Source organism: Peromyscus leucopus, chromosome 23 (genome assembly GCF_004664715.2).
Source record: "Peromyscus leucopus breed LL Stock chromosome 23, UCI_PerLeu_2.1, whole genome shotgun sequence".
In the NCBI taxonomy this organism is placed as follows: Eukaryota; Metazoa; Chordata; class Mammalia; order Rodentia; family Cricetidae; genus Peromyscus; species Peromyscus leucopus.
Genome location: NC_051082.1, coordinates 32,407,037 through 32,434,457, shown reverse-complemented (window position 1 = coordinate 32,434,457; position 27,421 = coordinate 32,407,037). Strand labels below are relative to the sequence as shown.

The following is a 27,421-nucleotide window of genomic DNA, read 5'->3' as shown; positions in this document are numbered from 1 at the left end:
TTTTTTTTTGAGACAGGGTTTCTCTGTGTAGCGCCTTTCCTGGAACTCTCTCTGTAGACCAGGCTGGCCTCGAACTCACAGAAGTCCACCTGGCTCTGCCTCCCGAGTGCTGGGATTAAAGGCGTGTACACCCCCCCCCCCGTTTCGTGTACCACCACCACCCCCCCCGCCGCGGTTTTTTTGTTTTTTTGTTTTTTGTTTTGTTTTGGTTTTTCGAAACAGGATTTCTCTGTGTAGCTTTGCACCTTTTCCTGGAACTCACTTGGTAGTCCAGGCTGGCCTCGAACTCACAAAGATCCGCCCGGCTCTGCCTCCCGAGTGCTGGGATTAAAGGCGTGCGCCACCACCGCCCGGCTGGTTTTTCATTTTTAATGTGGAATATCTTTAAGGTTTTCAAGCCAGATGTCAGTTTAAAAAACAAAACAACAACAACAAAAAAATCAGGGGCTGGAGAGATGACTCGTTGACTAAGAGCAGCACCGGCTGCTCTTCCTGGGTCCTGGGTTCCCTTTCCAGCACCACAAAGAGGCTCACAATCGCCCATGACTCCAGCTGCCGGGGATCCGATGCCATCCCCTAACCTGCACGGTCGCCTGGAGAAGTTGGCTTTACAGACAGAAAGGAGATGAAGGGCGCACTTAGAAGTCCCGTTCCCTGCATACTAAGGGCGGGGAGAAGGAACACTAGAAAAATAACTGGATAACATGGAGTCACCCTTTTCGTGTAAGGGTTTAGGCAGAGGGAACTCACTATTCTGACAGTTTAAACTGGCTATCCCTAATGTCTTAAAAAGTCAGTTTGGTTTCAGCCGGGGGATGGGGAATTTTACCACGAGGGACCCCACTTTGATTTCCAGCTTGCTCCGTGGGAGCCTAGCGCACGAACTCAGTCCCAAACAACGGCCACCTGTAATTTTTAAGAGAACATAAATTTTTATAAGCGGTAATGGAATAATTCGTGGAGGACACACAGTAAACGAAGCGGTCAGATTCAGAGTCCACTACTCACTGGATGCGGAAGGCCAAGCCCTTTTGAGAAAACTTCATGTTTGTGTATTGGTGTTTTGTCGGCATATGTCTGTGCGTCCCGGGCACGAGTTACAGACCGGTGTGAGCCACCCTGTGGGGGCCGGGAATTGAGCTGGAAGAGTCGTCATTGAGCTGTCTCTTCAGTCCCACACTTGCTTTTGGAGCAGAGATCAGAAGGAATCTGAGAGGTGAAGGCTGGATTTGGGTACTAAACTTGGGGTGAGCCCCTCCGGGGAGAGCTGCTACCACTGGCCTATTAGCCTAGCAAGGAAGTACCATATCAAAGGGAGGCTTTGCGGGCTTTGGGGCCCTTCCTGACAAGGGCGAGGCTAAGGAGTTAGCGAGGGCACGGCCGGCCGTGAAGACGTCCAACGGCACATGGCGACTTACAGCCCAGCCCTAAAATTTCTTTAAAGCGTGTCCCACATCCAGTTCGGAGCAGGGAACCTGGAAAGGTTAGCTGTCGTCCGTGGCTCCCCAGGTTGGGGGCTGGCCCAGCCCAGCCCGTGCCACCCACCGGCTCTCTGACATATGCACTGGTGCAGCTGCTGGGGACCAAGGGCAAGCGCCGGGGAAGCCCGGTCTCGGGTGTCCCCGCCCACAGGGGCGCGGCCGCGCAGCGCAGTCATTGGTGCCCGGGACGCTGACGCGAGTCCCTGGCCGTGGCCGCGGGGGCCCGCGGAGGGCGGCGCGCGGCTGATGAAACCCGCCCGGATCCCGCCCGCCCGCGTGCGCCATCCCCTCCGCCAGCAGGTGTGAGCGGTTCTTTTTACCCGCGGTCCCCACCCAGCTCAGCATCCCGTCGCCTCCTCGGTGAGTACGCGAGCCCGGGTGACTGCCCAAGGAAGCCCGAAAAGCCTGGGTCACCCCTCTCTTCTCTCTGTGGGGGAACCCAGAGCCTCCCGCGGACACTCAGGCAGGGCGAGGGCTCTTCTTAACCTCCCCATCTCCGGGGATGCGTGCGTGGGGCGGGCACTCGTGTTCCGGTCGCCTCCTCCGAGTCCATCTTGGTCCCCTGCAGGCGCGGCGTGGTGCATGATGCAACAGCGGGAGGGAGTGAGCACGGGCGGTCCGGGCACTCGTGCCGCGCGTGGCCGTGCAAGGGCTCCACGTGGGCGCGGGGACTCGTCCACGCCGGCCGCGCCGGGTGGCGTCCCGAGCCGCCGCTGCCCCGGTGATCTTCCCTTACATGGCGCGGTGCGCGGCACCCCGCCCCGCCACGCGGTCCCGGGCAGTGTCGTCAGCCGAGCCGCGCGCAGGGTGGACTCCATCAGGTCCCCCAGGCAGGTCCCCTGTGACCGCAGACCCGAGATTCCCGCTCGCCGGGTCGCTTCCGTAGTCCCCAGAGGTCACTTTGGAGGGACTCCTTCTTGGGTGGGTTTTCCTGGTGACCTGATTCGGCCTGCGCAGACTGTTCTTCCAGATGGTGTGGAGTGGGAGGAAGTTCTTCCGGCTCCATAGACAACCTGAGCTCAGCGTGTTCCTCTCTGCGTAGTGGAAGACTTCCTGGGCACGGGCAGGTCACCAGCCACGCAAGTGTCCGCAGAGCAACCTGGTGGGAGTGTCGCTCGCTCCGGTCCACGTCCTGGCGTGTTGAGATAGCCAGACATGTGCCGGGGTAGCCAGACATGTGCCGGTCAGAAAACAAAACAAACCCAAAAACTACATTTCCCAGCACCCACGGTTATTATACTCTCACGTGCCGGAGGACAGGGCTGGGATTTCAACGATAGGTGGATTTTTCCTAAAGGTGAGTAAAGTTTCACTAGCACCCCGAACATTATCTCCGGCTGAATATCCCAGCCGTGATGGAGTCAGTTTGTAATTTACTTGGGATTTTCTTAACATTTCTTGTCCTTCGTGTGTGGTTGAGATAATAGGAAACCACGATACAGTCATCCCCTTGGTATTTTTAGTTGGTCTCAATGGAAATTATTATTTTTATGTGAGCACGCCCTTCTGTCACTAAAACAAAAGGGCTTAAGTCACGTGACCCAAATAGAAAGTTAGGGGGAAAGCCAACCCGTGGGTTGAAACAGCTTTGAAAAGTTTAGCGTTTTCAGACCCTGTTTTATCCAAGGGGTGAAATTTGGAGGGTGTATGAGGGGGCTTGAATAAACAAAGAGAACAGGAGGTAAGTAGAGAACAGAGATACCTCAGTGGCTGGGGCTGAATCTCACAGCCACAGGGCTTGGCCCATAATTACCGGACTTAGATCTATTTATTTATTTACTTATCTATTTATCTATATTTATTTACTTGTGTGAAGACAAGATGGTTTTATTTATTCATTCATTTATTTGTTTGTTTGTTTATTAAAGGTGTGAAGGCAAGATGGTTCCGTTAGGGATTTCTCTTCTAAGACACATGGTCATTTTATGTGTTAGATCTGTTTCTTTCCATCCCCACCTCCCCCTGTACCCCATCCCCTTCATGTCGGCCAGACTGGCCTCAAACTTGCTACTTAGCAAAAGATGGCCTTGAACTTCTTGATCCTCTCGCCTCCCTCTCCCTCCCAAATGCTGGGGTTACAGGCGTGCGCCCCGGATCCAGCCCGGGGTCTCCTGCGTACTAGACAAGCACTTTACCAACTGAGCTTACGTCCCCAGCTCAGACGTTGTTTAAAAATTTAAAACGATTTTCATTTCTTACTCTCGTGTGCGTGTAGGATACGTGTAGGGGTGCACGTGTGCCGCCGTGCACACGTGAAGTCCATTCTCGTCTACCTTCCTGTGCGTGTTGGGGGTCGGACCCAGGCTGCAGGCTTCATGGCAGACATTCCACAAGCTGGGTTATTTTGTAGGCCCCAGAGTGCAGTTTTGGATGTCATTAAGTACACTGATTGGTGTTTAAGTCTGTTTTCTTTTTACTAAGCCCAGTAAGAACAGGTAACAGCATGGTTGCATGATGCCTGTGAACTGAAGCCTTCCTCCTTCCTAACCGTGGAGTCAGAAGTGAATATTAATCCTAGGGAGAAGGGTGAAGACAGAAGTCCTTGTTAGGGAAAGGAATGTCCAGAACCCTGGGGCTATCAAGACATCTGTGCCGCCGCCCACAGGCATCCCCTGTAATGTCTTATCATTTCACCTGGTTCTTAGTCATCACCGCAGCCAGGACCTGTAAATGAGACCTTAGGACAGTCAGTGGTCCTTGGCCTTCCTCTGCGACCCTTTAATACACTTCCTCATGTTGTGGTGACGCCCCAACCATACAATTATTTTCCTTGCTACTTCATAACTGTGATTTTGCTACTGCCGTGACTCGTAATGTAAATATCTGATATGCTGGGTATTTGACATGTGACTGGGTCTGTTGACCCCAAGGGGTCTCGACCCACAGGTTGAGAACCAGTGCCCCCACCCCACCCCGTAATTGGTCCCTTCAGGCCGGGCTCGAGGTGGGTGTGAGAGGGGTGGTATGTGTGCTAAGCCTACTCTGTCTCCAAGTTGCAGCCCTGGCCTGTTGCCTGGATAAACTTTAACAGTAGGTCAAATAAGATTGGCTAGTGCTCGCGTGTGAGGAGACAGCAAGGTGCCGCACTGAGGGATGGATGGGTAGATGCTGGGTGGAAGCCGGACAGTTACACGGTTTATATTTATTCTGGAGATTTATTTTTACTTATGTGTACGTGTCTGTGTGAATATATGCCACGTGTTTGCGGGTGCCCGTAGAAGTCAGAGAGAGAGTGTTGGATCCCTCGGAGCTGGAGTTACAGGACGTTGTCATGTGTCCAACGTGGATGCTGGCTGTGAACCTGGGCCCTCCAGAAGAGCCATCTCCCCGCCCTGGAAAATGGGACTTTGGGAAAGTCACAAAAAAAAAAATTGGCTATATTATTTTGGCAGATTCGTTCGTTCGTTCATTCATTCATTCATTCAAAGTCTTGCTGTATAGAGATCAAGTTGGCCTCAAACACGAGGTCCTGCTGGCTCAGCCTCCAGAATGCTGGGATTATAGGTCCACACTACCAGGCCTGTCACTGCAAATAAACTTTTTAAAAAATTATTTGTTTATTTAGAGACAAGGTCTTGTGGCTTGGAACTCACTATCTAGGCCAGGCTTCCCTGAGATTCACAGAGATCCACCTACCTCTGCCTCCTGGGTACCGGGATTCAAGGTGTGCACCACCATGTTCGGCTACATGTTTACTTCTAAAATTTACATGTATGTATGTATGTATTTATGTATGTATGTATGCCTGTTTCTCCGTGTGGGCACCATGTGTGTTCATTGTCCTCAGAGGCCAGAAGAGGGCGTCTGATGCCTTGGAACTGGAGTTACAGGTGGCTGTGAGCCCCCATGTGGGGGCTCCGGTCCTCCGTAAGAGCAGCCAGTGTTCTTAACCACTGAGTCATCTCTCCAAATAACCTTGGATACCCCCCCACCAGGGGACGGGCTTGTACTGATGGAGCCTCTGGGGGCTGTCCACCCCAAAGCTCATGGGTCTCTTCTAGCTTTGCTGCATTTCACCTCCTTCGGCATACTTGTCCCCCCAGTTGTTAGTGTGGTGTTGAGGTTGCCCTGTGGGGTGAGAACCCTCTGAACTTAGAATTCTTTGTGTATTTTTTTTTAAGGTATGAATGCTCTATCTGCATGTATGCCTGCAGGCCAGAAGAGGGCGCCAGATCTCACTACAGATGGTTGTGAGCCACCATGTGGTTGCTGGGAATTGAACTCAGGACCTCTGGAAGAGCAGCCAGTGCTCTTAACCACTGAGCCATGTCATTAGCATTCTGATGCCTTAGGGTTCTCTGAGGCAGCAACATCAGATCCCAAGCCAAGGCGTAGGCTTCCTTCTGTGGAAGCATGGAGCAGAAGCCTCTTTTGTGGTAGGCTTTTCAGCCTTGTGAATTGCGGGGGCTTCTCCTGTTCCTTCATAAGCCACGTCCCCCACCAGGTTCAGAGGAGCCTGGAGAATGATTGCATCCGAAGTCGTTCCGAGTGAGGCATAATTTGTCAAGGGTTGTTTAGGACGTTGGCCCCTGGAATCTGCCGGGATGGGCACACATGGGGGACACAGTTGGTGGACTGCTGACTGCAGTATGCCTCCTTGCAGCATCCCTGAGGCCAAGGCTAAGGCAGTTGCTCCTACTTCTGGATCGGTGCGGGTAAACCTCCCGGCCTCCCAGGAGCAGGCTTCCAGAAAGACTTGGGCAGGGCCATCTCTCCTCTGCCGCAACCCAGAGGTTGCTTTGGGCTCTTCCTCTCTGGCGGCTGTCATGCGCAGTGGGCACCGACAGGTGGTTCATTGTGTGGCCCCACCATGATCTCATTGCAGGCCATGATTAAGGAAAGGATGCTGGGAACGGCCCCCACCCCGCTAGGCTTCTGAGCTTTATTCTGAGCTTTAGATTTAGTGTTTCTTCAGCGAATCACAGGACATTCCATGTCTTCCCGAAATCTTCCTTCCTTCTCTTCCAATAACAGCAAACATATCAAACTCTGAGAGGGGGCCTTTAAAGGCCGCACCGTTCTATCTTGAGATGAGGGAGTGTCCTCTCTCTTAGGCTGTATCTTTGGATGTCAGTCTCCCTTTTTCCTTGTAGGGGTGGATTCATTCCTTACCATTTCCTATTTCCCCTACACTGCGTTTGTATTAGTTTGCTTCTCGGTTGCTGTGATAGACACCACGACCAGAAGCAGCGTGGGCAGGAAAGGGTCTATTTTGGGAAGTCGAGGCAGGAGCTTGAGGCAGAAACCTTAGGAGGAACTGCTTTCTGGTTCTAATTTTCTTTCTTGTACAGCTCAGGCTCCCCTGCCTAGGGAAGGCACTGCCCACGGTGGACTGGGTTCTTCTCTATCAATTAGCAAACAATAGAAGGCCATTCTGATGGGGGCAGTTAAATTCCTGCGTCTCTTCTTAGGTGTTGACAAGCACAATTAGCCTTCAAAGCTTGATAAGGCTCTTGATGGTAAGACCCAGATGTTTTCCTCTGTTTAATAGCCGGCCCGAGTTCTGCGTCATAGAGGGCATTAGGGTAAAAACTTCTTTGGGCATGACCTCTTGGTTTTATTTCAAGCTAATTTTATTTTAAGTGTGTGGATGCTTTTGCCTGCATGTGTGACTGTGTACCGTGCATGCCAGACATCTGTGGAGGCCAGAAGAGGCTGTCAGATCCCTTGGAACTGTAGTTGCAGATGGTTGTGAGCCACCGTGTGGGTGCTGGGAGTCAAACCTGGGTCCTCTGGAAGAGCAGCCAGTGCTCTTAACTGCTGAGCTCTCCAGTCCCACAAGGCCTCCTTGTGATACGGCTGATCTGAGATGAAGACACGGTTCCTGAACGGTGGGGGTCAAAGGAGATGCCCCGCCCTCTCCCCAAGAAAGGGCCGAATCCCTTATGCTTAGGTCGGACTGACGCCTCTTCTAAGGTACTTCTTTTTAGCCGTGTGTACGAATGCTTGTGCATAGTTCATTCATAACAATTGGCTACAGGTCACTTGTTTGTTTTTTGAGACAGGATCTCAGTAAGTGTATTAGTTACCTTTCCGCTGCTATGACAACACACCGTGACCAGGGCAGCTGATAGAGGGGAAGGGTGGGCTTACAGGTTCCAGAGGAATGAGTCCACGGTGGCAGGAAAGCAAGCCGGCAAGTAGCATGGCGGCTGGAGTGGGTGCTGAGGGTCATGGATTGTGAGCACAAGTAGGGTGGTGGTGGGTGGTGTGTTATGAATAGCATGAGACTTGGAAAGCTGGAAGCCAGCTCCCGGTGATGTACTTCCTCCAGCAAGGCCACACCGCCTAGATCTCCCCAAACAGTGCCACCAGCTGGGAGCCATGTGTTCAAACACTGGAACCTGGTGGGGACTTTTCCATTCAAGCCGCTACACCCTGGCTGGTGTCTGACTCCTGGGCTCACGCATTCCTTCTGCTTTAGTCTCCTGAGCAGCTAGGACTACAGAAGCATGCCTCTGCCACTGACTTTTTAGCTGGCTTCTTCGGTCTCCTCTTCCAGGAGACGTACAGTCTCACTTTTCTTGAGGTTGTACCTAAGTTAAGGATGTTGGGAGGCATCTGGGCCTCAGAGGCACCAGCTAGCAAGTTCTCCATGCCATCTGGTCCTGGACTTGTGAACACTGGGGGATGATAGCCTTTGGTGGTGCTTTTGGCTTCGACTGCCAGGGTTTTCCTTGAGGCCGTGACTCTGGCTGGGCCCAGTTGCAGCTGTGGGTACAGGCTCCAGGCTCCCTTAGGCCCCAGTCTTGGGCTAGGCTAGTCCCAGGATCTCTGGGAAGCTCCTTGGTGGTTCCTCTTGGGAGGGGGCGGGGTGGGGTGGGGGAAGATGGGCACAGTGGCCGCTCTTGGTCGTAATCATCACCATTTTTAATGCCAACGTTTTCCTAAGTTTCCTTGGAGGTCTGAGCTGAGGGGAAGGGCCGAGAACTCAGGGCTACCTCCGTGTAAGGGCCACGGCACCTTACGTTATTCTCTCCTTGAGGTGGTAATGCTCTGTGTGAGGTAAGCGGAGATGAGTGTGCCGGGGTCGGGGAGCAGTGCGACCAGAAGGCAGGAGAATGTTGTCATCCCTCGCTGTGTTGACTGTCACCCTCCTCTGGGTGGCTTCAGTTGACCTGCCACAGCTGGCCGCTGATGCCTCCCTCTGTTATCTTCCGGTTTCGCCAGGCTCCGCCAGCCGAGCTCTTGCCATCTCTCAGTGGGAGGGGAAGCGTGTCTTCACAGCCGAGTGCAAATCCCTTACTGCGGCTTTGTAAGTCTGATAGGTGTTTGCTTGACTTCTCCTGATGTTCTTGTTGTCGAACTTGGGGTTCACAACCCCAAACCAGATCCTGCCACCTCAATAAGCCAATTAAAAGAGCCCAAATAAAACCAGAAAACAGAAACATTTATTCAACGTGGCTGTCCTGGGAAGAGGGACAAAGATATCCAGAGAGCCCCCCAAATTCGTCTCCGGGACCCTGAAGTGAGATCAGAGTCTATATAGAAAGTCAAGGACACGCACATCTAGGCAGGCCTGGTCCCGCCCACCACTGCCCCGTCCTCGTCTGGGCTTCAGTCCCATGCTGGAAGGTGACAAGCTGTTCGACCCCTGTGAAACCTCTCTCCAGCGACAAGGTCTCCTCTGGCTGGTCCTTTTCCTTCTCCCAGTGTGAGATTCCTGGAGAGACTCCTTTTTCTGTAGGACCCATTGTTTTAACAGTCCGGATAGTCTGACTGAGAGACACAAACGTCTCCTTAGCATATCTTCCTGTCTGCTAGGTCTGTGAGGCCGAGAGAAGAGGGACAGCTTGCCCTGGGCACGCTAGGAGACTCTAAGTGACAGAAGGGAGGTTTGAACCCAGGCCACCTGGCTTCAGAGTAACCCCAAGTGCAGGGGGTGTCTGGGTGCTAGCCTTGCCGGGCTCCAGCCTCGGGATGTGTCGGGCATGATGGGTGCCTACGGAGGCTGTCATACACTCCCCTGGCCATCCACCAGGGCCCTCTGCTTTCAAATTCATGGAGTAGTGCTCAGAAGGCCACCCCACCACTGAGCGTCACGCTGCCTTCCCTCGCCTGCTCAGTTTCTCTCTGGTCCTGCAGGTCTTCCTGGTACAGCTGGAGCTGGGGTTTGGGGGGGGGGGCGGGGCTGTGCAGCGCACAGAGGCTCCAGGCCAACGTGAGTGGCAAAGGCCGAGCTATGCTCTTCCTAGGTCAGCAGTTGGACGTTCATTCACGTCACCAGTGTCTGGTTGGACACCTGCCCGCCCGAGACTCAGGGGTGCATGCATGCATGCTCTGCCCTGCACGGCAGGCCGTGTCTCGGCAGGGGGTCCTGTGGGAGCGGAGGCCATCCTCTGGAACAGGAGCTGGTGCCCAGAGCCCGCAGCAAACCTCAGAGCGACTCTTGGGGTCACAGCACGTCCAGGTGGCAGAATGGCCTCCATCCTCCCTGGGGTGAATGGGAGCCAGAGCACCTGGAGCCTTCGGTGGCTCCCCTGGGTGCCCTTGGGGCCTCTGGGAAATGGTACTGATCAGGACAGTCAGAAAAAAATGCCTTCTCCACTTTTCTCCTTTTCTCTTTCAGCTTTTTTTTTTTTTTTTTTTTTTGAGTAACACTTCAAATTCAATGTTGTAAGAGTTTGGGGGACCCCTAGGCTCCCTTTACTTAGTCCATGAGCTGTTTGAGTTTTCCTGCTTCCTCCTTTCCACCATATGCCCCCCCCTCCCGCCCCGGCCCCTACATGCCCACACGGACATTTACCCCTTGTAATTCAAAATGTAGGTCCCACAAACAAGGGTGGTCTCGTGTGCAGCCTTGTTATGCTGTCTTCATTTTGGTTTTATTTGTGTGTGCTGGGGTGGAGACCAGGGCCTCATGCATGCTAGATCAGTGCTCTGCCACCGAGTCACACCCCAGCCCCATGGTAAAGCACCCAAATCAGGAAAGCGGTACTGCAGGCCTGTTATTGTCTAGCCCCGCCCGGAGTCCACACTCAGCTTTGAATGGCCCACACAGCGGCTTCTAGAGCCATCTAAAAACTTTTTGAAGAGCTCAGGGTAGGTTTTCCATGAAAGTCCCATCTAATTTTTCTACCTTTAAGTCCCTTTAAAACGTGTTTCTCTAAGAACTCCAGACACCTGGGCACTGCCATAAAGCAGAGGAAGGACCAGGCAGAAATTCTGACGTAAAGGCACTTGGCACTTACAAGGCGGGGGGGGGGGGGGGGGCCTTGTAAGAAAGGAGCTTGGGAGGTTCCTCAGCTCCAGTCTGCCTGACCACCCAGACCGGTTTCCCAGCACCCCCACACTCTAGGCAGAAGCGGCGTGTGGCCCAGTCTCCAGGCCATCTTTGATGCCTTCACCCACCCCTTGGGTGTCTGCCCACCTGTGTGGGCAGCCTTCCTCACCTTGGATGGTGCGTGTCATACGTGTGCATCCTCGGGGTGGGGGAGCGTGGAGGTTGCTAATAAAGATCTAGAACACAGTGGAGACCGACGGTGTGGCAAGTCCACTCTTCCTTCGGCGCCGAAGCCCTTGCTTTCTGGACCTGGTAAGAGATTAATGGTGCTGCATGGCGCTTGGCTGAGGGCCATGGCCTTGGCCTTCTGCTGGTTATATCTTGGCTGTATCACGCAGCAGTTAGACTTGCCTTTGGGTGAGCCCCTTGGATCTTTTAGATGCCTCGCCCTTGAGAAGTAAAAGACACATTCTTAACTGAAGTTTTCACCGCTAGTGACTGCTACTCAAACTCAAGCCCGAACCGCGAAGAGTCTCAAAACTGCGTCTTGAGGTTCGTGTCTCACTGTTTGCCCATGCTGTGACCCCCTCCGTCTCCATCGGTCACTGAGTGAGCTCCCTGTCTCCCGGCCTGAGAGGAGGATTCTGGAAATTTTTTTTCATTGTCTGAAATTTGTTTGTACCTCAGTTTCCCCCAGATGTAAGCCTACAGCTGTGTGTGTAAGAGACCTCTGACGGTCACGATCAAAAGCGTCTAGTAATTTTCCATGTGTGTGTTTGATCTCCTCGGGCCCCAGACCCTCTCCTTGAAGGAGCTGGCCTTGACAGTGACTCTGGCAGGCAGCCGCCCAGAGTCGGGGTCCCCTGCTGAGCCCAGTAACTCTAACCTGGCCGGAGCAGCACTGAAGGGCCACTCTTCAAAGAGCCCCTTTGAAGCGCAAACATTTCCTTTCCTGGGAAGAAGGGAAATTGCAATGAAAACTTATTGTTCTGTGCAGACAATGTGCCCTCCGATCAAAGAGGCAGCGGGGTTTATAAAGGTAGACTCGGAGATGAGACCTGGACGCCATCCCGTGTGTCTGTCACCGTGGAAGGGAGCACTGAGGGTCTCTAAGGTCGGTAAGGCCCATTTCCCCTTCCCCTCGGACCCTAGTCTAGATCTATCTTGTTCTGTCTGTGTCTCTAGCACATTCCTGGAAATGTCTAGGGATAAATTATGGTATCCTTAAGTTAGACTATTACTTAGTCACCCAAAATGGTATTTTCCAAGAATATTTGATCTTAGGGGGAAGTAGTTAAGGTTAAAGGTGAAAAAAAAAAAATCAACTGGATGTATTGCACAGGAGAAAAAGAAAAGATTGCTAAAATGAGATTTTTAGGGGCTGGGAGTGTATCTCAGTGGTTAGAGCACGTGCTCACTAGCATTTGAGAGGACCTAGGCTCTATCTCTTGCAATGTAAATAAGCACACTGTTGTTCACTTCTTATAGATCCTAAAATATTGTCCAAGAGATACTTACTGAATATTTATATAATTAGTGAAATATATTTAAAGTAAGCGTGTCCTTGAGGTGAATAGCAATGCTTTGGCAGGTGGACGGTGCCTTAAATTATTTTTAATTTCTGTTGTAATCAGAATGGAGTATGTTTTGTTCTTTGCTACACGTACGTCTATGTTTGGTTCTCGGGTGCAAACCTTACAGGTATGGGCGGCTTTAGCATTCCAGTCAGTGTTACAGGATGTTGAGTTCTTGTCAGATGGGTTCAGTGTTGTCAGGGAGGGTCAGATCGCAGCCTGATCGTCCCTGGTCGCTGCCCACCGCGCTTGAGAACTTTTGCCTGACTGGCCCCTGATGTCTTACCTTGGAGCACTGGTTCTGACGAGATCCTCTGGCCACCACATCTCCGCTTTCTAAATGTCTCCTTTCCTGAGGTGGATCTTTGCCTTCCTGCAGCACATGTTGCTCTGAATGTTCCCCAGTCAGGGGCAGCGTCCAGCGCCGGCCGCTCCCTCCCGTGGACCACTTGGTCCCTTTGCCTGATGGTACAGGTCAGCGATGGGTGTGGGGTGCTAGAAGGCTGGTCTCAGAGATGCTTTCTCTGGTCTGGTAGTACCCCCACCCTGTGACGTCGTCCCCGTCAGTGTCTGTGCCCCCCCCCCCCGCCCCCCAGGCAGAGTCCTCAAACTTTTCTGACTCCAAACCGCAGTAAGAACTACATTTACTTGTGACCGAGTACACACAGGGACACGCTGACTGATGAGCAGATTGAGAGCTTGCTGGACTCTTCTCTATCGCTACCCGTGGTACACACTGTGTGTGTGTGTGTGTGTGTGTGTGTGTGTGTGTGTGCCCCAGAAATGGATTGTGTATCTGTTAGTTTCAGTGCTTTGAGTTTCCTTGGTTCATTTCATTCAGTGAGATCTAGAGGAAGAGCCCATCTGAAAGGTTAGTAACCTTGTCTCTCAGGGCTGTGGGAGGAGCTGGAAAAAGTTGTTCACAGAAAGATCAATTTGAGGTGGTCGAGTCTGATGGCTTGAAAATCGGACGGAATCCCCAAAAACGCTAACATTAGCGGCAGCCACGCCGTTAAGTAGTTTTTGCAAAGGTTGGGGTTTTTACTTAAGTGTTTAAAGTTTTCCTTGTGGCTTAGCAGGTAAATACCTTGTCCGCTCACACCATTCTTAAAATAATCCTAACCCATGGAGTCAGTTGTTTCCAGCAAGGCATACCAACTAACAGAACTGGCTGCCCAGCTTATTGAAACAATGTACCAATAACTGTCCTTGTTCATTAGAGGCTTAAGACAAAGAAACTGCTTCTCAAAATGACTGTTCTGTAGGAATTCAGACCAGTTCATTCACAGTGTCCTAAGAGAAGCATGTACAAGTCGTAAGTGTTGGCGGCTCTGTGAGCCTCTGAAAAGAAAGTCCCTGGATTTGTTTTGTGTGTGTGTGTGTGTGTGTGTGTGTGTGTGTGTGTGTGTGTGTGTTGTTCTGTATATATGAGTGATAATATACAAATTAGACCAATTCTTCCATACATCTATTACCTCAAATTAAAATTTAGGCACACTTTTTTTCTTTTACATTTATTTAGTGTGTAGGGAGGGAGTGCAGACCGAGAGCCTCTGTGGAGGTCGGAAGACAACTTTCAGGAGTTGGTTTTCTCGTTCTGCTGCATGAGTTCCGGGCTTCGAACTCAGGTCAGCGAGCTTGGCAGCAAGCCCCTTTATTACCTGAGCCATCTCGCCAGCTGTGACCTGGAAGGTTGAGCATCATGTTTGGTTTTGTTGAATAAGCTTTTGCTGGGAGACCCTTCTTTTTGGGCTAGCTTTCTCCCTAAAGGGCCATCTTGGGAGGTATGAAGCAAAAGCCCTCATGAATTCTTTGAGCAAGGGATGCCTCACTCACTGGTGTGAGAGTTTGATGCGATCAGAATTTTAGAAAGTCAGTGTCCAATTTGTCCTTGGTTTCCATGCCTAATGGCTAACGCCTCTTTGAGTTTGTTGTAGCCAGTGAGGGCAAGGGTGTAGTTGCCTGGCCTTTCCGGGGTGGTTTATGTAGGGAGGCAGTGTTAGGGCGAGCAACGCTCCACACAATTCAAGTTTCTTTTCGGGCCTTCTTGTCCCTTGCTGTCCCGGAGTGAGTGCCTGCAGGGGCGTCTTGCAGAGTTACTCTGCACGGCCTTGGGGTTTGTGAGAGCCTCGGGGGGTCTTCGGAGACAGCTGCTTCCTTTTTCCAGCCACAAGTCCAGATGTGTGCTGAGGAGCTGGCATTTTATTCTGAGAAGCCCCGGGAACTGAAGCAGCGGCGGCGGCGGGCCGGCCCTCCGCACAGCTGCACTGCGAGAGGACGGACCCAGGCATTTTAGCTTGTCCCCTCCAGGGGACCTTCACAGTCTGTGTGACCCTGCTGTGGGTATGATGTGCTCTCTTTCGCCTGTGCCGAATGGGTTGAGGACGGTATCATTCCTGCTGGATCCAGACCCCAGGAAGGGCCTGTGCCTACAGATACGAGCCATGTACTAGTAAATAGGAACAGCCGGGGACAAGACTGACTGGAGGTGTAGGGACACTGGAAGCATGTCCACTGTCAGGGCCATGTGGGCGGCTCTCCCGGTGTCTCTGCTGCTGTCTAAAAAGAGCACAAACAGGCGCGGACAGAGCAATTGGGCATCTGTGCCCACAGGGGCAGGCAGTCAAGACAGGAGGAAGGAGAAGTCTGCGAACGCGGGCTGAGAATTCCGCGTACCGTGCAGGTGCCTTTCACATCTGGGAAGTCCAGCTCTGGGTGCTTTGAGGCGCCTTGGCATCCACGTGCCCACAAAAACCCTGCCCTGGGGAACCTGTGAAACTCGTATGCCGTCCCGGAGGTCCGGAGTGGGTCTGTGAGATTTGTAAGCGGTTTGTCGGAACACCTGGAGGGAGCAAGCCTCCAGCAGGTTCCCCCGGAGCCTGGGCGATTGATTGCGGGAGACTGGGACTGAAAACCTGCCTGGCGCCGAGGAGAGGCTTCAGAAGCGACCTTTCAGCTGAACTGCAGGATTGCTCTCCTCCAGACCTCGCCTGGAGGCCCCTGCCTGGTCTCTGTGTTCCTTTCTGGCTGGGCTGGTTATCTGTTCTCAGCCGGCTTGCAGATAGGACAGAAAGTTCTGCAGAGGTGGGGCTCGGGCGGACGGTGGAGTGAACATGATAGCCGAGGGCCCGGCGGTGGCGGGCAGGAGGGGACAGAAACATACAGGAGATGCAAGAGCTTAGTCACCGAAGCGGGCTGACTGAGGAGCCGAGAGGCAGGCCGCCCTCCCCGTCGCAGGCCGTCTGGGTGGCGGGACCAGCTGCAGCTTTGCCTCGGTCTCTGCATCGGAAGTCACATGTCTCACGTGGAGGATTAAAGCCCAGGGTCGTGGGGAGGCTCGGGCTGAGTGCACACAGGGTTAAACTTCAGCCTCCAGGGCCGTCTCCAGGAATCCCATTTCCCTCGTTGCACATACATGTGTCTTTGCTTCGCTGGTAAAAGAGTAGGTGCCAGTTTACACTCTCAGAGGTGTTTCCAGAAGGACTGGGTGGATGTGAGATGGGCCAAGGCTTGTTCCTTCTTCCTCAGGAAATGCTTCACCGAAGAGGTGGATGCCAGGAGCTTTCTAATTAAGAGCAGGCACGGAGAGGATGAACCGAGCTTGGAGAGGGATTAGAGGGGTGGACTTGGTACTGTCAGAGCTGGTATGGGGTGCCAGGTTCCCAGGTCCCCTGCTTAGAGGGCCTTAACCCAGGGTGCCACTTACAGTAATATCTGGTGCATGCTTGGGTGGTTAAAGTCTCCTGGTAATTTACTTATGCTCGGCTTTTCAGGTCTTAGAAAGGGTGGCCAGGGAAAGGAGGTGCTCAAACGTGGGTCCCACCCACCACTACCTCCCCAGGGGTGCTGAACTCTGCCAAGAGGAAGGATTTGGCTCAGAAGCATCAGACTAAACCTTGGCTGTGTTTGCCTGTCGTTGAGTTCAAAGCTGTCTGCCTGCGGCAGGATACGGCAGAGGGAAATTTAATGCAAGAAGAGAGGACGTGAAGTTGATTCATAAGGAACCATGTCAGGGTCCTGTGCCTTCCCAGGGGTCTCCCCACTCCCTGTGGCAGTGTCCACTGAGAAGACAGGAGTCCCTAATTAAAATGGTGTTCTTTTACCTCCTCACAGGAAAAGAAAAGAAGGGGTCACAATAGGATGGGGTACCTTGAAACGGCAGATATTATGTGATTTTTCTTTTTTAAATTTTAATTTATTTTTATTTATGTGTATGTGGTGTGTGTGTGTGTGTGTGTGTGTGTGTGTGTGTGTGTGTGTGTGAATGTGAGTGTAGCGCTCTCAGAAGCCAGAAGAGGGCGTCAGGTTACTCCTGTTACTCCTGGAGCTGGAGTAACAGGAGGTTGTGAGCTGCCTGATGTGTGGGTGCTGGGAACCGAATTCTGATCCTCTTTAAGAACAGATGTGTTCTGAACTTCTGAGCCATTTCTCCAGCATCCCCATTTTTTTTAAACAGGGTCTTACTCTGTAGTCCTGGCTGGGCTGGAACTCTCTCTGTAGACCAGTCTGGCCTTGAACTCACAGAGGTCTACCTGTCTCTGCCTCTCGAGTGCTGGGATTAAAGGTGTGCACCACAGCCTGGCTGTGTCTCACAAATTTCTATTGTGTTGATTCATTCTTAGGCTTGTCGTAAGGCTTCTGTTAAATATTTAGAAAAATGCCATTTATTAAAACAAATAGAAGCAGCAGTGGAGCAAATGTTACTTGTGGTTTTTTTTTTTTCTCCTATAATCGGGGACGTGTGGCCACTAGCTGAGCTGGGACTTTCCAGGGACGGAACTGGGTGGCGGCAGTGGCTTTGTCGGGCAGGGGAGTGAAGTCTTAGTTAGGGTTTGCCGTGTGTCCTTGGTAGCTTGTAAATTTTGCCCCATCCACGTGTTGGCCTTGAGAAGCTCTAACCATGGATTGTTTTGAGAGAAAGCCAGGTTGGTTTATGGTCCCTCTTTCAGGAGCCTGAGGTTTAGAATCCTCTTCATCCACCACGACATGTGCTCAGTTTTCGTCTGCCTCCGCAGGCGTTTAGGGCTGACGACACATGACGACGGCCAGTCTGCCGCTGTGCTGACACCACCTCACCCCTTTCAGAGGAGGGAGAGAGGTGGGTCTGGGTCCTGATGGGTCACAGGCACGTGAGACAATTGCTATGTGATTGGAGGTTGCCTTAGTTTGGTTCCTACTGCCGTGATAAAGACTGTGGCCAAAAGAGCACCTTGGGGCGGCCAGGGCTTATATCACCACCTTACAGTAACAGTGCATCGGGAGGAGAAGTCGGGGCAGGGACTCGCCGCAGGACCTGAAGGCAGGGATGGAAGCAGAGACCCTGGAGGAGCACTGTGTACTGGCCTGCTCAGTGGGCTTTCTCTGACAACCCAGGATCACCTACAACAGGGTGGCTCCTTCCATAGCCATCACTAATCAAGCAAATGCCCCACAGACTTGTCTACATACAGGCCCGTCTGGTGGAGGCGTTCTCCCAACTGAGGCTTTTCTTCCCAGAACACCCCAGCTTGTGCTACGTTGGCAGAAAATCAGGCAGGACAGAGGGTGCGAGGATGCCGTGAGGGATGGTGCCACCCCTCATGGTCCTGTACACAGTTAGTGTTGCACTCTGAGTGTGAAAAGGCTTATGGGGGCCGGGCGGTGGTGGCGCACGCCTTTAATCCCAGCACTCGGGAGGCAGAGGCAGGCGGATCTCTGTGAGTTCGAGGCCAGCCTGGGCTACAGAGTGAGTTCCAGGGAAGGCACAAAGCTATACAAAGAAACCCCGTCTCGAACACCCCCCCCCCAAAAAAAAAGGCTGATGGGGAGTGCATCTCAAGGGATATGATATTCAAAGTGTGGGAATCCTGGGCTCTCAAGTGGCCTTGAAACAGCCTGAAGATCCAGGAAGGTCACCTCTGTTGTCCCCTCCTGTCCACACGGAAGCAGTGTCTGCTGGGGACTCATCTCTCCCCTCTGCAGGTGAGGGAGACTCAGCCAGCACTCGGGAGGGTGCGTCTACCTAAGGCTCGGCCGCCTTTCCACCGGCCATAGACTGGGAAAGGAGTTCTGACTCTGGGCCAGAGTCTCTGCTTTGGGATTTGGAAGGGTTTCTGGTAGGGGGCTATTTACCTCGGGCTTTCCAGCCCTAATCAGGAAATTGTGACATTTCGAGGCGATGGCACCCGCCAAAGAGCACACTATGCAGTGAGGTGAGACTGGGAAATTACGTGTCAAACAGGAACAGTGATGACCATGTGTGGCGGAGAGAGACAGGAAGCCTGGGGTTAGGCCGATGGCAGAGGTGGCCATCTAGAAGCCTTTTCTTGCCCAACAGGTGTGACTGTAAGGGAGGAGAATGGGTCCCCGCGTCCGTATTCACATGGTCCACCAGATCTGTGCTGCTCGGAGGACTATTCCAGAAGAGCTGCCAATCATCTCTTCATCCCGGTTGTGGAAAGAGGGAGCAGCCTCAGGCCCGGCATTCGCCGTCCAGCAAAACACCACTGGACGCTTACCCAGCCATGTCAGGGCAGGCGTTTCCTGGTGTCAGCTCAGCGGCTGCCATGTCCTGTTGTGCCGGGTGTCTCTGGGGGAAGGTTGGAATGTCGGGATAGGCCATGAGAAGTCTGGGTCCCCAGTTATCTCACCAGGGAGGAAGCCTAAGGTTATTTTTCAAAAGTTTATTAGCTAACCATGCACATTAAATACATACAGCTCCCATCAAAGGGAAATGAAAGGATTTTTTTTTATTTTTAATTATTATTATTACTTTGCCTGTGCAAACCCACCCTGTTTGGATTCCGGGGGAAGCATATGGGTAATGAATAGTGGCCGAGCCCAGTTAATGGTCCAGAAGAGATCTGGAAAAGCTGTCTGCAGGAACAGTATTGGTGAAATTATTAAGGCCACTCCACGTAGTTAAAAGGAAGATTTATTTAGTGGGTGACTTACAAATGAAGGAATAGATAGGTTATGGGGGTCTGGGGAAGGTGTATCGCAGTCCAGCAGTGTTCTCTGGAGCTCTGCTCCGTCAACCTCCACCGTCCAGGGTCCAGGAACAGAGAGAGCGCTGGCCCATCCAGGTCTCGGGTCTCCAGACGCCTCCCTTGGCCCCGCCTCGTAGGCGTGACAGTTGCCAGAGTCTCAATGGGGGTTGGAACTTCCAGATCCAAGCTGGAATGGCTACCCACTACAGAACAGTCTCTGGGTCAACTCCATGGTGTTCTGCGTCTCCTGCCCTCCTGAGTTCCAGGCTTGCCTTAGAGTAACGCAGACGGCAGCAAGAAAGAGTTGAGGGGACCGACGTTCTTGTCAGCTACAAGACAGTCCTTGCAGAGAAATGGGCTAAAATCTGGACAGAATTCCAGAACTTGACAGTAGAGGACTCTGAACAGGGCAGGGCCGGGCAGGGCCACTGCCCAGCCCTGGTGAGTCCCCGGGGAACCAAGAACACTCCCCAGTCAAAAGTGCAGGACCAGAGCCTGCCTGCGATACCTACTCTCTGGGTGCTCTGCAAGAAGACATTGGTAGTTTCCAGTAGGTTGTTCCCAGTTCATCCCTGCACCTGCTCCTTGTTTTCCCTGGACTCAGAGTCAGCAGGGAAGCAGTGTGGCTACCCAGGAAGCCATGTGGACTCTCACTCCAGCGTCTGCTCACCATCCTTTACGTTTGCCCGAGCAGGTGTGAGTGAGCTGGCTGAGACGGGCATCGTTATCTAAGGCAACGGTCCCCTTTGGCCCTGAGGTGCGTCCCTCCCCGCCCCCCAAGAAAGTTCACAGGAGGACAGGGAAGAAGGGCATGGAGTCAGATCTGCAGAAATGTGACTTCAGTGTGGCCTCTGTGCATTATCTGCTCCCTGGACAGAAATCCGATAAGGGTTGCATTACAGAAGGGCGGAAGGTTCTAGGTGGCAGGCTCCAAAGAAGCCTTTTTCTTTTGTTTGGGAATAGCCGGGTGCATACCTAAGAAGCCTGGATGGACCAGGGCGCAGAGATGTGACCGGGGTGTCTGAGAGTCAGAGGCCAGGGGGAGGCAAGCCCCAGACTCTCCACGCAGCTCCAGAAGTCAGTGTTCCTATCAGGCCGGACGGTGTTTGGGAATAAATAAAAAAGCAAATAAGACTTTGCATGCTTGGTCACAAGGTAGGGAAAGCGGAAGTGGCCCCGGGTCTTGGTCGTTCTCTGGTACATGAGGGCCAGGGGATTTTGGAGTTTGTCACGAGTCTTTGGACAATGCTATCACGGGACACGCCTGCTTACAAAGGTTGCTTTGTGAGCCTCTCCCAAAGCAGGACACTTGGCTGGAGTAGACTTCATTTGCCTGGGTAGTATTTCTGATGTTCTTGGCTCCACAGACACAGGCTGGATGGTGGGTGTTGGCAGGGAAGAACAGGGCAAGCTTGGGGCCCGGCTGTTATCTGATTTAGAAATCCCCAAGGAGGATCCACATCCTCTCTGGGGTATTTCCTTCTCCCCCCGTCCATCCTTCATCAAGACTGTACAGCGTCATGCCCCCAGGGGACATGGCTACGTCGAAGTGAGTGTCACTGTCCCCTAGGTTCCCTAGCAAGGTGCTTTGGTTTCCACGATAGAAGCCCTATAGAAATAGTGCCGTGACCCTGACTGACGGTGGAAGTATAGAAGGGCCTGGATTCCAGCCAGGCCACCAGATGGTGTTGCAGGAAAAAAAGCCTGACGCTTAGTCCAGAGCCAAGTCTGCTGGAGGGAAGGTGACCTCTGAGCTGTAGGATCGGGCACCATCAGCCCACCTGGCTAAAATACACACGTACAGTTAGCCGCGTCACACCACCGGACCTGGATTTGGATTTTACAGTTCACCTCCATTGTACTCTGCTTGGATACAGTGACTCATGACCTTTCCATACTGATGCTTCCATCTACGTCATTGGGAGAAATCACAGCAGTGGCTTGACTGGCCAATAGGAAGGTGTGAGGTCACCTTTGGCTTGGCGCAACTTGGTCAGAAAGAGGACAGAGGTTCCGGTGTCAGAGAGGCAGGCTTGCAGCCCTGGCCCTGGCGTGGACTGGACACAGGAGTTTGCTTCTTGGCCTCATCTAGCGTCTTTGGGGTCCTGAGGACGGAGGGATTGCTTTCTGGTTCTTCGCACAGTGCTGTGTGTAACAGCTGGGCAGGACGTTGCTGGTCCCCTGAGTACTGTTGCTCATGGTCTTTCTCCCACCCCCTCTTTTTGACAAGAGTCTCACAGTGTAGCCCCAGCTGGCCTTGAACTTGGCATTCAACCTGCCTCAGCCTACCTAGTGCACTCTTTTTCTTTTCTCTCCTTTTCTTTTCTTTTCTCTTCTCTTCTCTTCTTTTCTTTTTGGCTTTGTTTTGTTTTTCGAGACAGGGTTTCTCTGTGTAGTTTTGGTGCCCGGATGTTGCTCTGTAGATCAGGCTGGCCTTGAACTCATGGAGATCTGCCTGGCTCTGCCTCCCGAGTGCTGGGAATAAAGGCGTGCACCACCACACTACCTAGTCCCTTGATTTCATTTTTTTTTTTTTTTAAGACAGGGTCTCTCTCTAGCCCTGGCTGTCCTGGAACTCACTCTGTAGACCAGGCTGGCCTCGAACTCACAAAGATCCACCTGCCTCTGCCTCCTGAGATTAAAGGCGTGCGCGCAATTGCACTTTGAGTGGTGCTGGAGAGACAGCTTCAGTTGTTCTCAAAGTCTGCTCGCCGCTCACCCCTCAGGGCTCCTCTGCTAGGGCAAAGGTAGGGCAAGCTATCTGAACAAGAAATGGGCCCTCAGAACACCCACTCCCTCTCTCCTCTGTCTACCTTTTCAACTGGATTTGCAGCTGTTTTTTCAGAGATGAGGGGGAAACGCACGCCCTCAGAAGCAGTGTCACAAAGCAATCGAGAGCCCCCAGGTTCAAGAACGTGCTAGTTGTGTTCACTAGTTCCGTGCTGTTAGAAAATGGGGCCGGAGAGCACCGACTGCTCTCCCAGGGGTCCTGAGTTCAATTTCCAGCAACCACATGGTGGCTCACAACCATCTGTGATGAGATCTGGCGCCCTCTTCTGGCCATCAGGCATGCATGCAGGCAGAACACTGTATACATAATAAATAAACCTTAAAAAAAAGAAAGAAAAGAAAATGTCTCTTACTCATCTGAGAGTTCTGTGGTTCCTTCCATCTGCAGGAAGTTGCGTCCTACAAGTCCAGGAACATTCATGGGAGTATACGTAGGCTAAACTTTAATATTTGGTGAAAATTAATAAAAAAAAAACTGGACCCTTTGGCCTTGAAGCATAGATGATGGCTGATAGGGTGTAGGTCGTGACTCGTGACTATGTGGCCATCAGTGTCCAAGCAAGGACAGAAATTCACCTGGAGTGTCAGCTTTCCAGGCTGTGGTTTGAAAACCCCACCCATTACTTTACATATAAAGTCACCTTATAGCCCAACTCAACGGTCACCAACACCAGACAGTTCAGGGGACAGATATGGTTGGTCTGCTTCCTGCCGGGTGGTGTTTAGCAAGCATCATGCTTCAATGCCAAATATGCGCTCCATTGTCTCAGGCTCTAGATTCTAAATGCTCTGAGAGACTGCACAGTTCACAGCGTCAAAGCAAACAAAGGGCCCTTTTGTTCTGTTGTTTGAGACTGGGCTCTCTCGGTTGGGTAGCTCTGGGTGGAGACCAGGCTGGCCTCGAACTCACAGAGATCCACCTGGCTCTGCCTCCCGAGTGCCGTGCCGGGAGCCAAAGCTGTCTTTTTCTCTTTTTAAACTGAGAGGTGGGTGTGGTGGTGCACGCCTTTGATCCTGGCACTGCGGGAAGAGAGGCAGGCGAATCTCTGAGTTCCAGGCCAGCCTGGGCTACAGAGTGAGGTCCAGGGTTACACCCTGAGACCCTTTCTCAAAAGAAGAAAAAAAGCAAAACAACAACAAATGGAAACTATTCTGGGGCTTGATGGCAGAATAAAGCCTTATCTTCTTACAGAATCCCTCCTCTCTTCCCTCCCTTCTCTCCTCCCTTTCTCCCTTCCCCTCGGGTTCTGACCCTTCTGTTCATCCTTGTCTTGACAAGGCATCGCCAGGAATCCTTCCAGCAAAGATCAACAGATCTTGGCCGCGGGTTGAATAAAAATGTAAGAAAAGCTAGGTGTTCTTTGATGTTTACTTGGTTGGCCATGCCTGCCCCCCAACTTAAGAACGGTGGCAGCCCTTAGATGAAGGGGAAGAGGAACTGTGCCCAGCTTTGCTGCGGGAGGTGGCGGCCAGCTTCTCTCTTCCTCTGCCTGCGAGGTGCTTACACAGGCTCCATCGGGGCGTGCAGAACTTCTGTTTATTCGGTCCGGGCTTCGCGCAGACATTTGTGATTTGTACTGCCAACAAACCTTAGCACACGCTGGGTAAGGAAAGAGTGAAGGATACTAATTCTTACGGGGCGTGCGTGCGTGCGTGCGTGCATGCGTGCGTGCGTGCGTGCGGGCGTCCTTGAATGTGGTGAGCTTTCCTCTCATTGACTGCCAGCCTCTAGTTATAGCAGGTGTCAGGTTTCAAGGCCCGCCTCTTAAGGAGCACTACATCTGCTCCCATGGTGGTTATTACAGCAGCAGATGTTGGTTAAGAACCTGTCACTGGGTGGTGGTGGTGGCGGCGGTGGCGGCGGCGGTGGCGGCGGCGGTGGCGGCGGCGGCGCACGCCTTTGATCCCAGCATTCAGGAGCCAGAGGCAGGAGGATCTCTGTATGAGTCTAGCCTGGTCTACAAAGCGAGTTCCAGGACAGCCAGGGCTGTTACAGAGAAACCCTGTCGGGAAAAACAAACATCTGTGACTTGTCATCCCCACCACCAGATTGCCTAGATCTAGAGTCGCCTAAGAGACACACCTGGGGGTGTCGGTGAAGGGCATTTCTAGAGAGGTTTAACTGTGAAAGGAAGACTCAGCCTTGATGTGGCTTGGGGTCCTGACTGAGTAATAAGGAAAGGAAGAAGGAGCTGGAGAGGTGGCTCAGAGGTTAAGAGCATCGGCTGCTGTTGCTGAGGACCTGGGTTCAAACCCAGCACCCACGAGGCAGCTCACAACCACCTGCAACTCCAGTTCCAGGGGATCCAGCGCCCTCTTCTGGCCTCCACAGTCACTGCATGCACGTGGTGCACACACATGTGTCTCCAGGCAAATCTTATGAAAAATAAAACTTGAAAATATTTCTAAACTTTTTAAAGGCAAGGAGGAGAAAGCGGGCTGGCACCAGCACCCAGCCCTCTTCAGTTCCTGACTGCGGACTCCATGACCTGTTCTTTCCATGCCTGCCACCGTATCTTCCCTGTCATGATGGACTGTGCCCCCCAAATCATGTGCCAACAAGCCCTTAGGTGTGTGTGTGTGTGTGTGTGTGTGTGTGTGTGTGTGTGTGTGTGTGTGTGCGCGCGCGTGGTTTTTTGAGACAAGGTTTCTCTGTGTATCCCTGGCTGTCCTGGAACTCACTCTGTAGCCCAGGCTGGCCTGGAACTCACTCTGTAGCCCAGGCTGCCCTGGAACTCACTCTGTAGCCCAGGCTGGCCTTGAACTCACAGAGATCTGCCTGCCTCTGCCTCCCGAGTGCTGGGATTAAAGGCGAGCACTACCCCCTGGCAAGCCCTTCATTCTTAAATCGCTTTTGTCAGGTATTTTGAACAGCGATGAGAGAAGTGAGTGACCCAGTGCCCTACGGGTGAAGTTCTAAGTTAACAGATGTCTGCCCCCCATGGCCATACTTAATTCTTGGGGGTCTGTGGATAGCGTGCTGACCTGAGCCGTTAGTGTGCGCCCGTTTTCACAGACCAAGTGAGCTTGCAGGGGTGACCCACTCGGGGCCCCGACTTTGATCCCAAGGGAGCTGCCGCCGCCGCCGGGTAAGAGCTCTGCCCAGCTCCGCTTTCTAACCCACGCGCCTTGCCCTCACCGCCCGTTGTGCTTCTGAAACACCTCACGCCGCTGGCCAGCCATCCCTCTCCTCCACAGAGCCCTCCCTCCTCTGCGCCAGCTGAAGTAGGCTCCTGCAGGCACCGGATGGGGCGCCTCGTCAAAGGGGGAAGTTGATCACTGGCTGGCCTGGGGAAGTGCCTTTGCAGGAGGCAGGCAGTTGGCACGCAGGCCCCGCCCCGGGACTGGGCCTTGCAAGGTGGGGTGGGGCCAGAGCGCTCATCAACATCCATCGGGTTAAAATACTGGGTGCCCAGTCAAATTTGCAGTGGGCGCCTGTTTCTCCCCCTCTTTCTCGGGTGCCCTCCAGGGCCTTGCCAACAGAGGTTAAGAAGTCTTCTGCCACTCAGTATAACTTTAATAACTTACAAAGTGATTTTTTTTTTCTGGCAATACTTAGAACATAATGATGATCTACTTGGGGCATCCTTACATTAAACAGTTACTTACTGTTCGCATGAAATTTATCGTATGTTTGCTTTGGCATCTTCATGCTCAGCTGACGTCAAGATGGGCCGCGCTTGGCTCCAAACTTACGGAGAAAGGTGAGGGTGTGGGGCTTATGGAAGACGGATGGGGTAGGACACCACGTCTGCCTCTGGGCTCTTTCAAACGTCTCTGTTCTCCTTGCTAGAGCCATGCTTCCTCCATTGGCTCCTTAAATGTGGGTCCATGCCCTTCCGTTGGCAGGGTTCTTGCCTCCTGGAGCCTCCTGGTTCTTGGTGAGCCCAGACCTCTAGTTTTCAATTCAGAGCCTCTCACCCCAAACTGGGTGCTAGATCCGCCCGCCCTCTGCACCGGACACCAGCATTGCGACCACACCTTTTGTTTCATTTGATAGAGTCTCTTCAAGTAGCCCAGGCTGGCCTCAAATGCCTTGTCTTCTTGCTTCAGCCTCCCGAGTGCTGGGATTAGAGGCCTAGCTTGATCTGAGGGTATTTCAACTTCAATTGAGGACACAGTACTTTTATCAGAAATGTGCCATCGCCAATGAGTTCTTAAGGAAAAAGTTTTCCCAGGTGAACTTTAGCTGAAGTTTTTAGAGCACAGATAAGTCCTTGTCTGCCAGCTGTCCATAGTGAAATGATCCATGAGAGAAGGTTATTGGCAGCCACACTGATTAAGCCAATTAAAAGGGTTTTTCTGGTTTTTTTTCTTTTGTCTTTTGTTTTTTGTTTTTCAAGACAAGGTTTCTCCTGGAACTCACTCTGTAGACCAGGCTGGTCTCGAACTCCTAGAGATCCACCTGCCTCTGCCTTTTGAGTATGGGGATTAAAGGCATGCAGCACCACTGCCCAGCTCAATTAAAAGTTTTGAGACTTTTATTAATGGTCAGACCAAGAGTATGGATCCATGCTCTGGAAAGTCTTGGTGCCCAAGCTCCAGGGGTACAGTGTTTTAAAAGACAAAACAAAAATCGCATCAGTGCCTGAGCAGGGAGTGGGGTCGTGGCAGGGGGTGGAATTGGGGTGTTTCCATTAGCAAGGAATTTACGGTTGCCTAGTAACATCTGCTTTCCTTGCAAGGCTCAGCAACATCTTCCAGACACTGCATAACATGTGTGGACCGTGGTCAAGGGCATGGGCCATCCCAAGATGAATGTCCCTGTCGGGTGGGAGGCCGAGAAGTGACCAGGCAGGGACGCAATAGTGTTTGGGACAGGATGAGTGTCATTGTAATTGAAATGACATTGCCTTAGTCATTTCAGTAGCAGATGCCTATGATGGACGCAGACTTTGCCAGGATTGTCCTTTGCTCCAGTTTAGTCCTGGTGAAAAGTTTGTTGTGTACTGTCCCCACGTGGAGCAGGCTTCTGCCTATTGGGTTTGTTGCTCTCCGGGTGGCGGCTTGCTTGCTGGTCTGGGCGCGCTAAGGGCTCATCTTGCTTACTCTCGGTGGCTTTGATTATCTTCCGTCACTCTCTAGATTATAACCCAGCGCCGAGGGGGTCCTGGTAGGAGCCCATATGGCAGAGCCACACACGTCTTACGTAGATGTCGCCTCAGCTCAAAACTTGTACTTCCTTTGCTGTCCTGGAACTTGCAATGTAGACCAGGCTGGCCTTGAACTCATAGAGATCCGCCTGCCTCTGCCTCCCTAGCGCTGGGATTGAAGGTATGTGCTAGCAAGATGTGTGCTAGCACAAATTCCAAATTTAGAATTCCTAGCAGCCACCCGGACTGGAGATTTGAAGGATTAACCTTTGACTCATCACTGTTTTCTGTG

The 27,421-nt window shown here is 52.5% G+C and overlaps 1 protein-coding gene across 2 annotated transcripts in view; it reads left to right on the top strand.

The window, feature by feature from the left end:
• The first annotated feature begins 1,715 nt into the window (after positions 1-1,715).
• Positions 1,716-27,421, top strand: part of Slc7a1 (solute carrier family 7 member 1) — a 74,746-nt gene continuing 49,040 nt past the window's right edge. Inside the window, exon 1 of one of the 2 annotated variants that reach the window (XM_028878053.2) lies at positions 1,716-1,841. The gene's annotated coding sequence lies outside the window, so the exon portion shown is untranslated. Of the gene's footprint in view, positions 1,842-11,082; positions 11,819-27,421 lie in introns of those variants that run through there. The other variant, XM_028878055.2, reaches the window with a different exon arrangement.